The 15533-nt window shown below is 39.6% G+C and overlaps 2 long non-coding RNA genes across 2 annotated transcripts; both read right to left on the reverse strand.

The window, feature by feature from the left end:
- Nucleotides 1-487: 487 nt before the first annotated feature.
- Nucleotides 488-2923, reverse strand: LOC123487504. The gene is made up of 2 exons (XR_006659796.1): nt 2459-2923; nt 488-1543 (listed from the first exon to the last, which is right to left on the reverse strand). It is a non-coding gene; the product is annotated as an uncharacterized LOC123487504 (long non-coding RNA).
- Nucleotides 2924-3870: 947 nt separating this feature from the next.
- LOC123487505 lies at nt 3871-4674 on the reverse strand. Its single transcript, XR_006659797.1, has 3 exons — nt 4516-4674; nt 4199-4308; nt 3871-4035 (listed from the first exon to the last, which is right to left on the reverse strand). It is a non-coding gene; the product is annotated as an uncharacterized LOC123487505 (long non-coding RNA).
- Between the last annotated feature and the right edge of the window lie 10859 nt (nt 4675-15533).

Raw genomic sequence — 15533 nt, forward strand, 5'->3', positions numbered from 1 at the left:
AGTGACATTAATTGATCAATCAAGTACAAGGGAGGAGCGAAAACCCGCAGCCACTCGGTCCTCTGTGCACTGTAAACCCTAATAAGTTCACATAACTCAAAAATGATTTTGTAACAGATTACACAAAAATATTTTAGTGATGTTTTTAAATGTTTTAAGTTTACATAAAATAAAAATTACATTTACAGTTGCCTTAAATTATCTCAATGTTATCTTATAAATATTGATATTCCTCAACTTATAATTAGGGAGTAATTCACTCAATTTTCAATATTTTTCAACTCATATAATGTGGGAAATACACTCAAAATATTAAATATTCTTCAACTCATATAATGTGTGAAATACACTCAACATTTTCAATATTCTTCAACTCATAATGTGGGACATGCAATCAAAATTAATTCTAAACTGAAATACTGATGTCGGTCCATTACACAATTATAATCAGCGAATAATGTTAGAAAACATGAAAGTGACACCACAGTGACAATTTAACTTTTTTTTTATTCAACACAATGTGCTTTTAAAAAGGCACGAATCAAAAGGAGCTCAGTCAAAACAAAGTGCTTGTCATAAATTAAAACAAAAAAGGAAAAGGAAATGACTCCATAAAAACAAAATGTGTTTTAAAGTACATTAAGTGTTAATAGTTCCATATTCTGATAGTGGTCATTGCTACAGAGGGTAGATTCAGTATTTTGGGTCTCCATATCACATTATTCAGTAAACATTATGATAAAAACTCACAAAGGCTTCATGATAAAATTCAATAAGATTCTAATTATAATCCATCCTCAACAGCAATGACAACTATTAGAATGTGGAGCCATTTAAAACGTTTTGGCACTTACTGTACCTTGAAGGCTGCAACTCACTTTTTTAAAATAAAACATTCAAATAAAAGTACTGGTTTCTACTGTGCCGTACTTCAACTGGCAACATCAAGGTAAGCATTAGGTCACACAACATTAAACATGTATAGTGCATGAATTCAACAGTCGTTTCCCACAAGTACAGTACAAAAACTTGGGCTTGGCAATACGTCAATGTTGTGATATTTATCTATTAACAATCAATGTATTAAATCTGAGGTAGAAGAGGCAAACAGTGTAACATATTAAACATGAGGTAGAAGAGGCAAATTATTACATTTGTAAAGAGGGGAAAAAAACAAAAAAACATCCTCAATACTCAGCTCAACAAATAGTCCATTCTGAGTGATTCACTCATTGAACAAATCATTCTTCAGTGTCAGTAGACCCCCTTTCAGTGGTTTGTTGTCCTCAAGACACATCACTACTTTTTGGATAAATGTGAATGTAAGCTCGAGATTCTTTGGGTACTGTAGGTCTAGTGCATAGACATACCCAAAGAGCAGGAGAAATGAGTCAGCCAGGTTTGTGGGACCACTCACAAGTATTTCATCTTCCACGACAATACAGATGCTCTCAGGGCTGAAGAGGGCCGCATCAGTAGTATCATCAGTGACAACTGTCAGGAGAGCCACCGGAGTGTCAGTGAGGTCTGGACCATCTGCTGACTATAAAACACAAATAATACAAAAATGAGTTCAGCCCCTCAAGGATACAAATCATGCTAATGATGTCTAGACATTACGGTCACTTTGCACTTAGACTGCAACTAAGCTACATGTTTAAACTATTTTCTTTACACATGCTTATTATTTTATGTTAGTTTCACACCTACCTGTAAGCATACTTTTTGTTTAGTGGAATTCTTTATACTTACCTTTTCATTTATGTAATTTCTACATGTCAGTTTACAGAATAACAACTCAAGGAAACTTAATAAACAGGTCCTGGGGGCTATTCCAGAAAGGAGGTTCAACAAACTGAGCCTAACCCTGAACTCAGAGTTGACTTACCCTGTGAAGTGAAACTGAGTTTTCAGTTACAGAACAGCTGATCTGAGTTAGGTAAGTTGACTCAGAGTACGTTAACTCGGAGTTGAGCTTGTGCCTGACGACTAGTAAAAAGCCATCATCAATGGAGCTCCGATACGGTTATTCACCATGGCAACGGGAGAAAACAGGAAGCAGACATTTTCTGGCTGCGGCTGTTATATAAATCACTGACAGAGTTTCAGATGCAGTCGTCTTTTCATTTTGAATTTAACATCACTTTATTTTATATTAGCCTTTAAGGAAGTGGTTGAATGTTGTTCAATGTTTTATTTTAGGCTATTTTGTTTTATTTAAAATCGGCTGAAAATGAAATATAAAAACATTTTATCTCATACTCAATGCCGCGACAAACTAGAAACACGGACTTTGAAATTACGTTGTTGGAAAAAATCAAATTGGCTACTGATGGTTTTCACATAACCTGCTTTCTGGAATGCCCCTCTGGTTCTCCTAGAGTTCTTTGAGTGATGTCATGTTTAAGCTGACTGAATAGCTAAGCAAAGGGATTGATAGTGAGGCCAGTACACTTACATTACAGGTCCTGAAAAACTTGGAGGCATCTTCACGCAGGTACACAGGAAGTGCACGAAGGACGAGTGATGTCTCCTACATGGACAAAAAATATCCATTACAATAATAATTACACAAATATCAAAAACATTCATTGTACACTAATTATAGTAAAAATTAAAATGTTAAAAGATAAGCAAGTTAGTTATTAACAAGCAAAGCATCAAAGTTGTGTGCTTATAGATCTGCTATTTCTGTTGTTGTTCTTTGTATTTAACAAAGTATTAATAAAGGGTTCAAGTGATCAACTGTTGACCCCACAGTTGAGATAAAAACATTTAGAGAAATAGCAAAAGAATGACTGTGGAAACACATAAAATAAAACCAATTATTAGTGTAACCCTCTCACAAGGCTCGAATTTGACTCTCACGATATTACCTTATTTAGAATATCTGAACAGCATGGGATATTAGGTGAGAAGGACATCTCCAATAAGAATCCCTATTGTAAACTTGCTAGGGTGAATGACAAATAGGGTATTAACTTCAGATAGAATTATTATAGACTTGGTTATTGTTATAAGGATATGCTTTCCCATGCATTAAATGAAACTGAAACAGTAAATGACTCCACCAATACAACAGACATAAGGTTCAAGATCTATATTAATCAAATGTTCAATGTATCACATCAAAAGAAATACAAATTATAAACCCCAATGATTTTTCCACAACCCCATGTCCAAATTATTTGCAAGCTTGCTTAAACCCTGGGCACGCGTTGGAGCTCATAAAAAAAATGACGACATACATAAAGTCCCGAAGTCCACCCCACATTTGTAGTTACTCACTACTTGTAGATAATGCCTCAGCAAAATATAGTAGTTCCGTGCAGGTGTCCTCACAAGATCCACCGCGAACACAGCTATCAATGCAGCCAGTACTCGGTAGCAGCAACAGACATCCGTTGGAAACCCGAACTGATCGTCACAAGCAATTCTCTCCAAGTCTTGCACGATGCTAGGCTAACCTCTAGGATGTCGAATGTCTCCACAATGCGACGGCAGCTTCAGTCTCCACTTGGTCTTTCTTAACTAAATAATAAACACTCTCTTATAGAAATAAAATCAGGATTTCCCTTTAAAAGAACTCTGTAGGTATGGTTTTGTTCTCTCTTGATCGTTTCCTTTGGTCGTTTTTCCTTCACCAACCCCACTAACGTCTCTCCTCTCCTTTCTTTCAACTTTTCCCTCCCTTTTCTTTCCCAGCAACCAGTCCACTCTCCCATTGGCCACAACTTAACAAGTTAGCTCATTGGTCAAAACTTTAACGAGATACGTGGGAAATGTAAACTTAAAAGTAAACCAACCTATTCACTTGTAAAAAAATTTAAAACATTGCTTCAAAAGAAATGCATTAATGACATTACAAATCAGGAGCTATTCGATCACCTTTTAAATCTAATACCAATGAATTATAACAAATACACTCTATACTTGGTTTTAGCAATGTATTACATTAGTAACACTATTTCATAATACATCCTACCTGAACTGTTAAAAGGATTTCGAGATGATCTCACAATCACACACTTGAGCCTAGGAAGAAATGCAAACACAGGCCTGGATAGCATCACGATAACACACTCACATTATGTTGTTTAGCATTGTTCGTTTCACGCTAGCACACACGTACACACAGCTCGATAACGTAAAATATTTACTGTGTAAGGCAGACACTTATTGAAATAAGTATACTCACAGTACGCACTTGCATTACCGGCGAACAGCGAAAACTCATGGACCTTCCTCCACCGTCAATGTCCTGGGCAAACATGCATTATGGGAAATGTAGTTCATCCAGGAAACCTGCTGATAACGTTACACCGTTGTAAGATGAAGTAACGTAACGTATTTGTCACATATTTAACAACTTCTAAAGTTACAATTACTTAGATTTTTAAACTATTTACAACAAATATTCACTGTGCACATTGTACAAATGTATTCCCAGTTCCACATTTAAGACTATCGAAATTCAATTTTTAAAAAAACAACAAAAACAACAGAGTTACTTACCAAATCAGAGGTGATGATAAGATGGCGCTTAAGAAAACGAGGGCAATAAGACTAATGATAAAAACGGAGGTGGTGGTGGTTTCAAGCGGGCAGCATAAAAGTGCGCATTGCAAACAAATTAAAACAAATTAAACTGTGTTCCACATCCACACGGGCGGCCCAAACAACCCTGCATCAAAGCAAATTCAAGATGGCTGACTCAGCTGAGAGATGACCCACCCACCAGAACGTCATGACGTCGATAACGTCATGACACTACCTAAACTTTTTTGAGCGTTCCACACAAATTACCTATAAAATATTGAGCCCTCTTCAATTAAAGTGGCATAAATCTCAACAGAGCTCAATACTTTATAGTTTGGTCAACTGCATAACGACATTTGACTGTTATGACCTTATTACGTATGAGCTAGTACAACTGTTTGGGATTACAGTGTGTTGTATGATGCAAGAAACCACTTTACAAAATAATATTAATTATTATTACCATACAGAGAATTAGACAATGTAGGCTACCCTCTGCTTATTGGCTTATTTGCATATTCAAGCCTGTCTCAAAATACAACACTGCCTCTTTAATTAAGACCAAAAAAAATTATCTGACTGGCTTTTCAAAGACAGCTTGAAATGTAGCCTACACGTTTTGTTCTCTTGTAGGAAGCAGTAATTCCGCATTGCTGACCTATACTTATGTATATTTGGGCTAATAACTCGCTAACTAACAAAGAATATCAACAAATGTGCAGACGCGCGGCTCTGCGGTCTGATCTGAACTGCGCATTCACTCGCGGGTGGTTGAAAGACCGCTCGTGGACTACTCCGGTCAATAGAATTCTACTCGGTTCGGACTGGCTCTGCCTACAACAACATCACAGACTCAATCTTGCAAAGTTATATATGTTTTGGTTTGTTGCATTGAAAAGGGGCTGATATAATATCGATTCGATCACAGAGAAAACGTTGATCTATATAGTGCAAAATAATGGGGCGAACTCAGTTAAATTCAATCTCTTGCGTCTCTGCGCGGCCTGGCATTTCTTCTTCTCTGCAGTCCTGGAGGAAGTGCGCGGCTGCGCAGTTTAGAGGGAACATTGCCTGCAGCACACCTTTCATATTATTGATGAATCTAGATCTGAAAACGTCATTAAGCAAGCACACATTATGTCCGTTAGATAGTTATTGAGCCAATTGCAAGATGCTTGATCTAGGCTTAATTCAGACAACCTTAGAAAAGGTAAGAAATGATTAACCATATCAAATGCCTTCGACAGGTCAATAAATAAAGCAGCGCAATGATTTTGATGGTCTAAACCACAGGTGTCAAACTCATTCCACGGAGGACCGAGTGGCTGCGGGTTTTCACTCCTCCCTTGTACTTGATTGATCAATTAAGGTCACTAATTCGTAAGGAACTCCCAAACCTTGTTGTCTAGGTTTTAATTGTAAGGAAAAACCAAAAACCTGCAGATACAAGGCCCTTCATGGAATGAGTTTGACACCCCTAAACAATATAGCACCTCATCTAGTGTAGCCGCTGAAAAATATGTCCAGGTCTAAAACCAGATTGGAAGAAATGAAAACCACACTCCGTGGAATATTCTTTCAGGTTTAATGTCTTCTTTTTTAGCAGCAGAGGTCAAAACAAATGGAGGCGGCCTTCCTCAGTGTTTGGAGAACAACAGACATCCACCATATTGATAGATGATGTCATATTGTTGTACTGATTATTTATTTCTTTACAATCAATCATGATTTACATTCATTATTTACAATCATTTACATGCATCACAATCATCATTCACAATCATTATTTATAATCATTATTCAAAATCATTATTTACATTCATTATTCATTATTTTCTACAAGATAAAGATAATAAACAAAGAAAAGCCTGAAACCTAACAGGAGGAGTTCATCATTAAGGCCTCTAGGACTCTCTGTTGATCACAGGAAGCAACCTAACAGGAGTTCATCATTAAGGCCTCTAGGACTCTGTTGATCACAGGAAGCAACCTAACAGGAGTTCATCATTAAGGCCTCTAGGACTCTCTGTTGATCACAGGAAGAAACCTAACATGAGTTCATCATTAAGGCCTCTAGGATACTCTGTTGATCACAGGAAGCAACCTAACAGGAGTTCATCATTAAGGCCTCTAGGACTCTCTGTTGATCACAGGAAGCAACCTAACAGGAGTTCGTCATTAAGGCCTCTAGGACTCTGTTTGTAGCCTTGTAGGAACCATCCTGATCTCACTGATAGATTTAACTTAACAGAATGTAAGTTCAAGAGATCAGGACGGCTCGTACGAGGCTACTCTGTTTGTAAGTCATGGATATAATATTTATCTCTCTGTTTGCATGTCATGGATATAATATTTCTCTCTCTGTTTGTAAGTCATGGATATAATATTTCTCTCTCTGTTTGTAAGTCATGGATATAATATTTCTCTCTCTGTTTGAAAGTCATGGATATTAAATCAAATCAAATATTATAATACAATAGGTGTAGACTTACTTACAAGCCCTTAACCAACAATGCAGTTTTAAGAAAACAGGGTTAAGAAAAATATTAACTGGACACCAAGGAACTTAAAACTCTCGTGTTCGGCCCTCCTTTTCCTGTAGTCCACAATCATCTCATTTGTCTTGCTCACATAATAAAATGTAATTGTTCAATAATGTGTAATGTGTAATTGTTAAATAATTAAATGTGTTGTGTTTAATTTTTTTTATCTGATCATATAAATGTGTTGTGTTTTTAAATTACATTTACAAATACAAATATGTGATAATAAACAAACAAGTCTAAACTAACAAATGTCAAATCATATTTGTCGCTGAGATGGCCAGTCAATTTGAATTACGTTATTGTGTATTCTACGTAATGACACAGTTTTACGTTATAACACACAACGTCATTTAGCAACTTTTAGCAACAAATCGACCTGCCTCTAGCAACTTCCCCTGAAAATTAGTTGGTAACAGGGACGGCTTGTTCAATAGGGCGATATGGGCGACGCACTGCCAAACGGGAAAAGGAAGGGATTTTTTTTCTAATCAATTATATCACGGCAACAGCAGTTATCAGTGTTCACGTCTGATCTGCCAGCCACTAAATGTCAAATCAGGCTAAAGTCGTGCTTCAAATGGCCCCGCCCGTTTTTTGGGCGATTTCAGTCAGGTTGAAAATCGCCCAGAAGTCTCTCATAGCCTGTCATGTAAAATCTATTTTTTTCACATTTCAAAGCTTTCAATACATTCTCTATGGGTGTCTGTGGGCTTGCACTTACGCGCTTTCGTCATACGTGACGTAACGTTGAACGTAACTAAGACAATGGCGGCTAGCAGCGTCTCTATTGCGACCTGCAGTGTGGCGTTATTTTATGTTTTTAATTTGTAGACTTAGTTTACAAACATTCTGCAAACATTCTGCTTTGGACTGATCTTCGGTTTTGGACTGATCTTGTTGATCGTGTACATACCAGCTACGAACGGACTAAATAATGAAAACGCTGCTGGCAGCTGAATCCCAATACAGCTGGGAGACTTGGCTGGATGACAGAGTCCCGGACAGAGAAGTGGAGCCCGCCACCTTCACCCTGGTCAGAGTGGACCGCGATCCTGGTAAGAGAGCGACTCTGTACCCCGACTTTGAACTGCTTTCTGTGTCATTGAACCTTACTATTGTTGATAAAACAAGTTTACTGGAGAACGGAGACCAAGTAGAGACTTTTGGACAAGGTGGATAATTGTATAATATAAGGCAGTTTATTCAGAGGTAAAGATATCTGGAATCGCGTGCACGGACCCGTTCGTCAAACTCGTAGGGGAGTTTATCAGAAGAGCCCCTAAACATTGTGTGCTGACATTTTATACAATAAAATGAAGTAGGTTGAATCTAGTAGTTCTGATCTTCTGATTGGTCCTGATGAGTTGGGCGAGGTCACCTCCAGGCTAGTGTCACTGTTGCATTGGCTCTGAGTCGGGTTCTCTGTCTTCAGATGTTCAGCCTAAGAGAAGAGGATTTGTGTGTGTGTGTGTGTGTGTGTGTGTGTGTGTGTGTTTGTTATCAAATCATATTTGTCGCTGAGATGGCCAGTCAATTTGAATTACGTTATTGTGTATTCTACGTAATGACACAGTTTTACGTTATAACACACAACGTCATTTAGCAACTTTTAGCAACAAATCTAGCAACTTCCCCTGAAAATTAGTTGGTAACACTGCAGGGGAGTTGCTCTTTCAGCTTTCAAATTTCTCTTAGACTTTCCAACATAATAATAGCCACATGGGCACATCAGGAAATATACCACACATTTTGTTTTACAGGAAATTCTACCCAGGACATACATTTTATTTCCAGTATGAGGGTGAAGAAAGAAATCCCCCTTGGTCATCACATTACAGTTCTCACAATGATTTGAGGGGAGGGTGGATAGGAAATGCTGAGGGGGAACATATTAATCTGCTCTTACTATGCTGTCCTTTAGGTTTCTAGCATGTTTAAAAGAGAATCAAGAGATATTCTGAAAAGGCCGGCCCACAGAGGGATCCCAGTCCTAAATAGAAGTCAGAGATCAAACTCCTGGTTCTCCCCTGTTCCTTCCACACGCCCTCCCATTGTACTGTATGTATGAACACATTTTGAACAATGGCTGCCTAAAATGCTGTGGTGCTTACAAACACAACAGGAAAGGTTGTGGTAGACGTGGGCCATCACAGGTGAGTTCACAGCTCTTTTACTCTGAGCATTTATATCAATGACTCACCCTCAGATGGACCATCAATGCCAGAGTTCTACAAGACTGTTTACATAATCAACTGGGCATTTCAACAGTCTGTCCCTCAATATAGTCCTGGGCATATATTGTTTATCTTACTATTGTTTAAAATGCTAACTTTTTAGCATTTGTGGCACAAATCCATTGCAAGTCAATGGTACGTATACAGTCACAGTGAAAGTCTACACACCACTTTACATTTTGCTAGCTTAAATCTTAATAGAGATTAAATATTGTTTTTATCTTGCCAACATACAAAAACGATTTCACATTTTCAAAGTGTAAGAAAATTGTAGAACAACTTTCCTTCTAAAGATATCCAGTAGTTTTGATTACATATATTTTCACACCCCATGAAACAGTTCTACAGCAAATGTACGTGTGTTGTAAGTCCCCTGTAGCTCAGTTGGTAGAACATGGCGCTTGCAACGCCAGGGTTGTTGACTCGTTTCCCACGGGGGGCCAGTATGAAAATGTATGCACTGACTAACTGTAAGTCGCTCTGGATAAGATTTTCTGCTAAATGACTAAAATGTAAATGTTGTGGCTTGTAAGTAGCTAGCTAGCGGTTTAAGACATGGTTTGAATCCTAATCAACCCATCCAATGTGAGTACATGTTGATTGAAGTACAGTAGATTAATAAAGCTACAGTACTGTAGCCAGTGATAAAGCTGCGTATATTGAAAAAGCTTGTTAGTGCATAGGTCAAATGTATCTTTGTGATGCTCATTTCAAGTCTTTTTTCCAGCTTCAAACACTATATTTTTCACTTAAAACATAGTTTTGTTGTATTTAATGATAGAGAAGAGAAGAGTTTGACCAACACAGATTCATGTCCAATCTTTGAGGACGTGTCTACATTGTTAGTGGTCACATGCCAATCTGTTCCATATAATAGACAGTCTTTGTAACAGTGGAAAGCTGCATGGCCCCTTGGTTGTTGCTAAGCATGCATTCTTCTTCTATGGTGTTTATTGGTGGTGTTCAGACCAACGTTAAAGGTGCATCACTGCCACCTTCTGGGCTGGAGTGTGATAGAGACGTGTGGATCTGTCCTGGTGAGATCACAGGGTCAAAGAAAACTTGGTATGACTGTAGTCACTCCAGGCACTCAGCCCATGAGAACCTTTCATACTGTCAGATCTAATATGGAAGAACTGAATACAACCATAAGAACCATTCATACTGTCAGATCTTATATGGAAGAACTGAATACAAAAGAGAAGGAGAGGTTGACCAGTACAAATTCATGTACTAATGTTATTTTTCATTGGCAGATCAATGCAGTTTTCCAAACATATTCATCATCAGTTTTTTTGTAAGATTTTAACTAACTGAACAAAAATATAAACACAACATTCAACAATTTTACTAGGGTAAAGTTCATATAAGGAAATCAGTCAATTGAAATACATTCAATAGGCCCTAATCTATGGATTTCACATGACTGGGCAGGGGCGCAGCCATGGGTGGGCCCGGGAAGGCATAGGCCCAACCATTTGGGAGCCAGGCCCACCCATCAGCCAATAAGAATGATTTCCCCCACTGAAGCTTTATTACAGATAGAAATACTCCTCAGTTTCATCAGCTGTCCGGGTGGCTGATCTCAGATGATCCTGCAGGTGAAGAAGCCAGATGTGGAGGTCCTGGGCTTGCACGGTTACACGTGGTCTGTGACTGTGAAGCCAGTTGGACGTTCTGCCAAATTCTCGGTAGAGAAATTTACATTCAATTCTCTGTTAACAGCTCTGGTGAACATTCCTGCAGTCAGCATGCCAATTAAGCACTCCCTCAAAATGTAGACATCTGTGGCATTGTGTTGTGTGACAAAACTTCTCATTTCAGAGTGGCCTTTTATTGTACAAGGTGCACCTGTGTAATGATCATGCTGTTTAATCAGCTTCTTGATATGCCACACCTGTCAGGTGGATGGATTATCTTGACAAAGGGGAAATCCTCACTAACAGGGATGGAAAAAAATGTGTGCACAAAATTTGAGATTATTAAGCTTTTTATGCGTATGGAAATTTTCTGGGATCTTTTATTTTAGCTCATGAAACATGGGACCAACACTTCACATGTCAAGTTTATATTTTTGTTTAGAAGACAATTTACTAAACACGTAGTCATTTCATTTTAATTGTCACATGCTTGGTAAACAACAGGTGTAGAATAACAGTGAAATGTTGACTTCCCTACAATGGAGAACATAATACAACAATTATAATAATAGGACAAAAGATTGTAGCACGAGGAATTAATACACGATGAGCAATGGTAGCTTGGCTATATACATGGGGTGCCAATACCTAGTCAATGGTAGCTTGGCTATATACATGGGGTGCCAATACCTAGTCAATGGTAGCTTGGCTATATACATGGGGTGCCAATACCTAGTCAATGGTAGCTTGGCTATATACATGGGGTGCCAATACCTAGTCAATGATAGCTGGGCTATATACATGGGGTGCCAATACCTAGTCAATGATAGCTTGGCTATATACATGTGGTGCCAATACCTAGTCAATGGTAGCTTGGCTATATACATGGGGTGCCAATACCTAGTCAATGGTAGCTTGGCCATATACATGGGGTGCCAATACCTAGTCAATGATAGCTTGGCTATATACATGGGGTGCCAATACCTAGTCAATGATAGCTGGGCTATATACATGGGGTGCCAATACCTAGTCAATGATAGCTGGGCTATATACATGGGGTGCCAATACCTAGTCAATGGTAGCTTGGCTATATACAGTGGAATCTGAAAGTATTCAGACCCCTTGACTTTTTCCGCATTTTATTACGTTACAGCCATATTCTAAAATTGATTTAACAGTTTTTTCCCCTCATCAATCTACACACAATACCCCATAATGTCAAAGCAAAAAACAGGTTTTTAGATGTTTTTCCTAATTTATTAATAAAAAAACGGAAATATCAAAATTACATAAGTATTCAGACCCTTTACTCAGTACTTTCTTGAAGCACCTTTGGCAGTGATTATAGCATTGAGTCGTCTTGGGTATGACGCTACAAGCTTGGCACACCTGTATTTGGGGAGTTTCTTCAATTATTCTCTGCAGATCCTCTCAAGCTCTGTCAGGTTGGATGGGGAGCATTGCTGCACAGCTCTTTTCTGGTCTCTCCAGAGATGTTAAAATCGGGTTCAAGTCTGGGCTCTGGCTGGGCCAGGTGAACCATCGTGCCAGTATGAAGTCCTGAGCGCTCTGGAGCAGGTTTTCATCAAGGATCTCTCTGTACTTTGCTCCGTTCATTATTCCCTTGATCCTGACTAGTCTCCCTGCCTCTGAAAAACATCTGCACAGCATGATACTGCCACGACCATGCTTCACCGTAGGCATGGTGCCAGGTTTCCTCAACATGTCACGCTTGGTATTCAGGCCAAAGAGTTCAATATTGGTAACAACAGACCAGATAATCTTGTTTCTCATGGTCAGAGTCCTTTAAGTGCCTCTTGGAAAACTCCAAGCGGGCTGAACTCTGGAGCTCTGTCAAAGTGATCATTGGGTTCTTGGTCACCTCCCTGACCAAGGCCCTTCTTCCCCGATTGCTCAGTTTGGCCGGGCGACAGCTCTAGGAAGAGTCTTGGTGGTTCCAAACTTCTTCCATTTGAGAATAGAGGATGCCAATGTGTTCTTGGGGACCTTCAATGCTGCAGACATTTTTTGGTACCCTTCCCCAGATCTGTGCCTCAACACAATCCTGTCTCGGAGCTCTACGGACAATTCCTTCGACCTCATGGCTTGGTTTTTGCTCTGACATGCAATGTCAACTGTGGGATGTTATATAGACAGGTGTGTGCCTTTTCAAACCATGTCCAATATATTGAATTTATCTCAGGTGGACTCCAATCAAGTTGTAGAAACATCTCAAGGAAGATCAATAGAAACAGGATGCACCTGAGAAACATTTTGAGATTCTTAGCAAAGGGTCTGGAATACTTATGTAAATAAGGTATCCGTTTTTTATTTCTAATACATTTGCCAAAATGTCTAAACCTGTTTCCGATGTGTCATTATGGGGTATTGGGTGTAGATTGAGGGATACAAAATAAAAATAAAATCAATATTACAATAAGGCTGTAGAGTATTTTTTTGTTGAAAAATTCAAGGGGCCTGAATACTTTCAGAATGCACTGTATAGACACTAACTATTTCACTTTAAACACTTTGTTATATTTATGCACAAGAGAAGAGGAGGTTGCCCAGCACAAATTCATGTGCAAACATGATTTTTCATTACATATTTGTAATTTAGCAGATGCTCTTATCTAGAGCGACTTATAGGACCAATTGGGGTTAATTGCCTTGCTCAAGGCCACAATGACAGATTTTTGACCTAGTTGGCTCGGGATTCAAACCAGCGACCTTTCAGTTACTGGCCCAACACTCTTAACCGCTATGCTACCTGTTAAATACATAACACAATACGTGACATAAGTAGAATACAGAACACTTGAAACATTACAGGACATTTTTCATGATGGAAATTGAAATATTAAAATGTTTTTGGGAAAACCATTTAAGAGCTGGAGTTATTATGCAGTCTGATAGCAGTGGGTAGAGTGACGTTTCGCAGGCGGTTTGTACGGGCAGTTAGACAGGACAGTTTGTGGCTGTTTCTCAGGAGCCTGGTGGTGCAGTTACCTCTTCTTGGAGGGAGCAGGTCATTCAGTGGATGGTCAAGAGTGTGCATGTCCTTCACCAGGTGCACTTCAGCCTGTTCTCGCCTGCTCTGCAGTGACGGGAGCTGTGATTGGACTGCTTCACCTCTGGAGATGAACCTCAAGGCCCTCCTCTGCACCCTGTCTAGTTGGGCCTGCTGCTTTTTACTGCATCCAACTAACAGCACTCCACCGTATTCCAGGCAAGGCCTGGCCAGTGTAGTATAGACTGTGACCAGATCTTCAGTAGGACATTACTGGCAAGAAATGTCAAAAAGGTGTTTTGAGGCCTTTCTCACTGGCTGCTCCATGTGTCACCACTGAGGTTAGAGTCTAGATGTAAACCAAGACACTTGGTTGTTGTTACCACTGGTACTTCCTGTCCTCCTAGGATTAGTGGTGCAGGTTGTGTATGGTCCTCTGACCAAGGGCTAAATGTGCCAGTTGCCATCACCCTGACCAAGGGCTAAATGTGCCAGTTGCCATCACTTTTTCGTGGGTGTAGCTGTGGAGCCAGGCTAGTAACCTTGGACACAGTTCAATGTCAGACAGATGTTGCAGGAACTTTGCGTGATCTACTCGATCAAAGGCTTTGGACACATCAGCAAGTAACACCCTCACAATTGTTGGGTTTATGGAGTCTGTAGCTGTCAGCCAGGAGTGTGTGGTTTTCACAAGGGCGGTAGTAGTGCTGGACTTTGGGAGGTAGTCATACTGATTCGTGTACTCAGATGAAACTGTCCCCTGCCAGTAGGAGGTGTTAACAATGTGTTTGATGACAGGGGCTAGATCTTCTGCATGCTCTTTTAGTAGCCAGGCTGGAATTCCATCAGGCCCACAAGCTTTACGTGGGCTGAGTCTGTTCAGAGCTTGCTTTAACTGGCCAATGCTGCACAGCTCAACCTGCCTTGTAGACATGGGCAGGGGGAAGATGGCAAGAGGTGTGGTGCTTGTCCATGCCTCAGCAAAGAAGCCATTCAAAACATCAGCCACGTCGTCGTCTTCAATTCCCTCGACCTGTATTCTCCCTCCTGATGTTTTCTTTGGTCCCAGTCCATTGTTAATGAAGTCCCACCATTCCTTAGGGTTTTTCTTCTTTAGGTCCTAGATTTCCATTTTGTAGTAGCTTGTCTTTGCTTCCTTAATAAGCATTTGCACTGTGTTTCTGTATTTTCTCCATGTCATTGTTTCTCCCCATCTGTTGAAAATATTCTGTATTTTCCTGATGGCAGCCTTTATTCTTTCAGTCATCCAGTTCTTGTCCAGTGTTGTTGTTTTCTCATTTCTTATTGGCATGCATAAATCAAGTGCAGTTTGAATGCAGGAGTTGAACATCTCCACCTTTGCATCGATGCTCTCCACCTCATATATGGCAGAACAGTCAGTACTGGCCTTACATCGTGCAAAGGTCTCCCTTCTGTTCTGGGTTACCAGATGTCCTTTTTTCCACTGCACCTCTCTTCTCCCTCCTGATGTTGTGTTTGGAGAGAACAGCAGACATTTGTGATCACTGGATCCGAGAGGAGCAAGTACAGTGGGTTGTGTTGA

This window comes from Coregonus clupeaformis, unplaced genomic scaffold, assembly GCF_020615455.1.
Source record: "Coregonus clupeaformis isolate EN_2021a unplaced genomic scaffold, ASM2061545v1 scaf1747, whole genome shotgun sequence".
In the NCBI taxonomy this organism is placed as follows: domain Eukaryota; kingdom Metazoa; phylum Chordata; class Actinopteri; order Salmoniformes; family Salmonidae; genus Coregonus; species Coregonus clupeaformis.